This window comes from Carya illinoinensis, chromosome 15, assembly GCF_018687715.1.
Source record: "Carya illinoinensis cultivar Pawnee chromosome 15, C.illinoinensisPawnee_v1, whole genome shotgun sequence".
NCBI lineage: Eukaryota > Viridiplantae > Streptophyta > Magnoliopsida > Fagales > Juglandaceae > Carya > Carya illinoinensis.
The window spans coordinates 8,647,411-8,653,534 of NC_056766.1; the positions used below are offsets into that span (position 1 = coordinate 8,647,411).

Genomic DNA, 6,124 nt, shown 5'->3' on the forward strand with positions numbered 1-6,124 from the left:
TTAAAGAGATAAATGAGTATTTTATATTAAATTTATGGTTGTATAGAAAATACTACATTTGCCATGTTTTTATATCTTAATGGTCTTTAATTTTTTAGGTTAAATACATAAATTACATATTAAAATTATTTAGATTCATATCATATTTATTGAAGCTAGTCAATGAATTTTTATTTTATATTCTTTTATACATTATATAATATGCTTGAATTCATCAAATATGATTTTTAATACTTTTTATTAATATTTAAATATCCAATTAAAAAATGACATGAATCACCCGATTAAATTTGCTTAAATACCCGATTTATTGAATCAAACCTTTTCCAATTCCGAATCCGAAAAGATATTTTTGGATGATATTGAGTAAAAGATATTTTATCCGTAACCGCAATATATCAAACAATTTATTGGATCCCTAATTCCCTATTATTGAGAGGATATAATTCCGAAGTGAAAAGCTATATATACAGAGTGGATGCCGTGGCAACACTATCTGGATTTATAATGTTGGTGGCGGCGGTGGCTGAAGAACAGTAGCATCTGGTTTGTCTCTTTCTGTATGGTAATGTATTGAAGACAATGTGATCAAAAATTTATATCAAATGCTGAGAACAAAACATCATGAGATTTATCAGCATAATAGATCAGCCATGAATGAAAGAATAATATTCGTTTAACAATGCTTTCTATTCTCACGAAGAATAAAGGCATTCCAGTTCACCGGAATAATAGGAAAAGCGGAAAAGATTGTTGGAAGTAGCATTGAAATGTGGTTATAAAAAACGATATATTCCACTTCACAAGCTTCAATGCTGGAATTTATTGTATGCGAATGCACTACAAATTTTTAACAAAGAATTACAATGTAATGCAAACTCAATTACCTGCGTTAGATTCCCGATAACGCCTCCATAAAGCAGAAGTCCCGATAACTACGTGCGGCTGCTTCGACGTGCACCGGAAGGCAATGGGGAGACGGGGGGGAGAGAGAAGGAGAAGGAAGAGGGGAAGGGAATTTAGGGTATTGAGTGTAAATGGGAAAACCCAGTTTGTTTTTGAGGGGCTGGGCTTCAACTAAAGGTGTTTGGGGCGTTAGTTGAAGCTGGGCTTGGGCTTCTGAACCTGGGCTTCAAAGCGGGGACTCAAAAATAATATCGTGTGGCCGGTTTATTCCTGTACATTGTACGTAATAGAAAGAATAAAGATATTCCAATTCATCGGAATAATAGGAAAAGCGGTGAAGATTAGTTGAAGTGGCATTATATTATGGTTATTAAAAATATATAGACACAACTATTTCACAAATTTTACGTAATATTTTTTAATTTAAAAAATTATATATTTTATTAAGAAGCTTGTGTAAACATTTTAAAATATTTGTGTATGTATCATTTTCCTATCACTACTTATTCGATATATAATTTTATCTCTAAAATTGAAAAACAAAAACATTTTAGATACTTAGAAGAGAAATTATAGTTGTAATTATGAGTGTGTAAGTGACGCGCAATCATTTTGAAAAAAGTAAATAAATACATAACGTATATAAAAAATAATTAATTTTTTAATAATAGATCTCACTCTTTTTCAAAATGACTGTACGACACTTGCACATTTAATAATTATACGTACCATTACTCGATTGCTACTTCCCACCCTCCTACCTGTCTGTACCCACCAATAGGCGGCTGGGTTGCCAAAGTTCCTGACCAACTACCCAGTAGAAAACCCAGCCGAAGTCAATCAAATCTAATCTCTCCATAAGACCATAGCAACTAGCCATATACGACCCAAATCTCATCTTCAAACCTCCAAATTAGTACTTTACATGAATTGTTTTTGGGTAATTTTGCTTATGTTCTTCTTGCCCACGGAGGGTTTTATTGGGTGTGGAGGTAAGTGGATATGCCATATAAAAGGTTTTTTTTAATGTGCGTAGCTATCCATTTCTGCCTATCTCATCTCTGATAGTTGACGGCCCACTTCTTGTCCATGTCAAAAATTCCATCTTCATGCATGTCTTTTTGTCTTGAGGATTTAGTGAAGACTAAAGATAGATATAATTACACGGTGTGCACTTATTACATTTCAAAAATTCCATCTTCATGCACTTATTTTAAAGGTTGTTAGAAAGCTTTGTGATTTTGCTATGCTTACTCTACTAGTTCTTGATTTTGTTGATTGATACAAGAATTCCTTGAATATTTTTGTAATTGTTAGCATGGAGACCGGTGTACGTCTCTCTTATACCAATTCGTAACACATTCCAAAGGGTTGAAAGAACAATCTCACTTTGGGCGTGAGAACCTCCAAGAGAGAGGGAGAGAAGAAGATGAAAAGGGTTTCTATTCCTCTAGAGCACTAAGGCTCGTATATATAGCTGAAAGAGAGATTGGTTATCCCTAACTTTGGGCTTAGTGTGACCACCAAGCAAAACTAGAACAACATAGATTAAGAAGTTTTATCATTTGAGTTTTACTACATACAAGTAAAGTCACATACTAATCTGCATACTTATACTGATTCATTCATATTCAAAATTTAAATTAGTACTATTTTCAATAAAATTTACTTTTTGACCAATCATATTAAATTAGTGCACATATTAATACACAGTTCTGCTTGCAACTAAATTTTTCCTTATCATTTACTAGTTACTCATCATGTAGATGTGTATCCGCAAGCACAATTGTATATAACTTTAAATGCACGAAATGTTACCAACGTGGTAGTGGACAATTTAATTTATATATGCGAAACTCATTTTAAAACATATATATTTGTGATCATGTATTTTTCTGTCACGTATTCACGTTTGTCTTGGCCGCTATAAAAGGGATTCCGCTTTTTAAATTTTTATAAAGTCTTGGCTCATCTGTTATTGATTCAACCGATCATAGCATCGAAAAATATGTTGATGGTGGCAACTGATCATCATGCTATGATCCATGGCAACCGATCATAGTATCAAAGAATATGTTATCGTATTATCTCATAATGCGATGTCAAATAATAAATTATTTTTTATCATTTAATACTACATCAATAGATGTTAGCAAGGATCTATGGTGATTAAAAAGGAAGATGAATATCGTTTTTCATCATTATTTTAACACTAGTCATCATTATTTTAACTACATTATGCGAACATCCATTGAAATAGTATTAAAATGACAGAAAACAATTAGTTATTTGATACTGCAGAATGAGATCATCTTTATCAGCATCAGAGAAAGTTTACCATTACCTGTGGCAAATCTCTTGTAAATCTCAATGACAAAAGTGAATACATAATAGAATAACACGTTCCAAATATTTGATTTAAATGAGTATCTCAAAAATTAAATTGTCGAGTACTACATGCATTGGTCATGACATTTCACGCGTGTAAAGTTAGATACCATTGTACTTGTGGCTACGCATCTATAGGAAAAATCATAAACGACAGTTCAGGACATCATTCAATTTGGAATTGAGAACTATAGTACTTATAACTTACGATATATCTCAGCTGATGTAAGTCAATGTTCCAGATTTTTATGGGAAACTAGATCAACCTCACGATTTTGAAGATCACACTAAGGCCTCGCGCGTTCCGATATATAGATGAGAATAGATGTTTTAAATAATAATAATATATTTAAGTTAAGATAAGATGGTAATAAGATATTTAAGATAAGATAAAAGGAAATATTTTAAAACTTTTTGAAATTTAATAAAAGGGTGAGTCCTACCAATAATTGAAAATTATTTAATAATTATTGAGTAATAATTATCAATATATTAATAAAAATTAATATTTATTAGTAATCAAAAATCAATAAACAAATTTAAATCCCAAAATATATTTTTTTGTTGTTGGCCGAAATTACTCTATGTTTTCAAAAATTAAAATTTTTTTGTTAAAAGATTTTATTCTAATTATGACTTATTTATTTTTCTATATATATGAAATTTAAAATTTTTATTCTAATTATAAATTAGAATAGTTTTGATTATCATAATAGATAATTATATGTATTAAAAGTAAGGTAGATATTTTTTTCCCAATTTATTAGTTCCAAATTTCCTAATAAAACCCCAAACTATAGAACTATTCAATACTCCCAAAAATATTAATTTTTCAAAAATAAGATGCAGAGGCGTGGGGAATCTCTTATCCACTGCAATCGGAAAATGGTTCAAAGGGAACCAAATTCCAATAGATTCACACAGAGGAAGAAAAAAAAAATCCTGAGTTTGACTGGAAAAGGAGGGGTACGGTTACCTTTACAATCTTGTTAAGGATCTCAATCTAGTCCTTAAATATTAGGGTCCATGAGCTTGCCTTGTAGTGATGATGACTAAATATGCCTCACTAACTTGCTTGGCCTTGAACTTGAGTGGCAATGGAGAGTTCCTAGGTTTATGAAGGTATAGTGTTTGAGGGATGGAAGTGAATATGATGATGATGAAGTGGGTAAGCTAAGTGTTTGATGCATGCAATGCATAGGAACTCAAGGGGCACGGTTTGTACTTGTTCTTGGTGTTGTAGCCGAAATGATGAGGGCTAGTGTAGTGGATGGAAGTGAGGTTAGGTGGGAGGCTAGGGCAACATGTGGGAGAGAGGAATCTAGGGTTTCCCGCATTGGTAAGGGACAACTTGGCTAGTGGAAAGACAAGTTGTCTAGTTACCACTTCTAGGTGGAGACTAGAGTTTGGTGGACTAGGGTTTCCCGAAAATGCGGGACCACTTGGCTAGTGAAAAGGTGGTTGTCTAGGGTAGGGAATTGGGGATGAGAGTGGATGGCTAGGGCTTGTGAAGGTGGAAGGGTCTAAGTTGGCAAGAAAGGTGAAGGAAGGTTGGTTTGGCCATGTATAGGTGTAGGGATTGTTTGTGAGTGTTTGGGAGGTGAGAAAGCTCAAGGAAAGTTATGAACAATGTAAGAACATGAAGAACAATGCACATACAATGAAGATGACAACGGAAGATAATTATGGAATATGATAATGCAAGATGAGAAGATGAACGGATTAAACACAAAGGAATAGATAAAGTGAACCACTTCTATTCAGGGATTGCAAGAAGTGTTTCTCTCTTTTGGGATTCACGGATTGCACCCAAATAGAGCCCAAAAAGTTCCTCAAGAACAATACAAGAGTTCCAAATCAAAAATATCAAAAAGTCCTTCTTACAATCTCTAGTGTTCTATTTATAGTCAAAACCTAATTGAAAGACCATATGGAAATAAAGCCTTGGATGGGCCCCACGTGACCCTTGGCATGGCTGGGTCCGTGGTGGCTTAAGCTAGGCTAGTGTTGGTGGCGTGGTCCTTGTGCTGCGCGGCATGGCTCAGGAGTGGGCCTGGGCACTAGCTTGACTGGAGCAAAAGCAAGCGCATGGGCATGCACATGCCAAGCTGTGTGCTAGGTTTGGCATGCGCTGGGCTGCGCACGGCCACTAACCTCACACATGCTGGCCTGGTCTAGGCAGTGCTGCATTAGGCTTGCACGTGCTGAGCAGCATGGCATGGCCTGGGGCTATGTGTGCTCACATTGGGTATGCGTGTAGGGCGTGCACAGGGGCTGCACGCTGGGCATGTGCATGGTTTGGCCCGGGGCTGGGCGTGCGCGCTTGGCATGCATGCTAGGCTTGCTAGTCTTGCCATGGCAGGGCCTTGACATGCTTGGCGGCAAATTGCATGGCGTGTTGGTGAAATAGCTAGCACATGGGCAACTTGGCCATGAGCTACATTTCTTAAGGTTCTGACAGATCTTCCATCGTCTCCATTGTTGCTGCTTGCTAATGCCACCAATGGTGCCTCTATGTACCACCTGCGGACCGCAACCTTGATGTGGCAAAATCAACATCGCTAGGATGAATGAGGAAGGTGGTTTATTGTGGTGGGGATGGCGTTGGTTTCACCTGTTACTAGGATATAATGAATAAAGGTAGACGAAAATGGGCATGAACAAAGAGGAGAAAATTTTTGAAATGGGATGGAAAAAGGAAGAGAAAAATACAAATTACAGATGGGTAAGTGTTTTTTGTTGTTAACTGTTAGAGAGTAATTGCAATTGTTGAAAAATATTAGAAATGAGATAAAAATTTGAGGATTGTCATTTAGATACCTAGATGAGA

At 35.4% G+C, this 6,124-nt stretch overlaps 1 long non-coding RNA gene across 1 annotated transcript; it reads right to left on the reverse strand.

Moving 5' to 3' along the window:
* Positions 1–385: 385 nt before the first annotated feature.
* Positions 386–1,017, reverse strand: LOC122295434. The gene is made up of 2 exons (XR_006238076.1): positions 888–1,017; positions 386–558 (listed from the first exon to the last, which is right to left on the reverse strand). It is a non-coding gene; the product is annotated as an uncharacterized LOC122295434 (long non-coding RNA).
* Between the last annotated feature and the right edge of the window lie 5,107 nt (positions 1,018–6,124).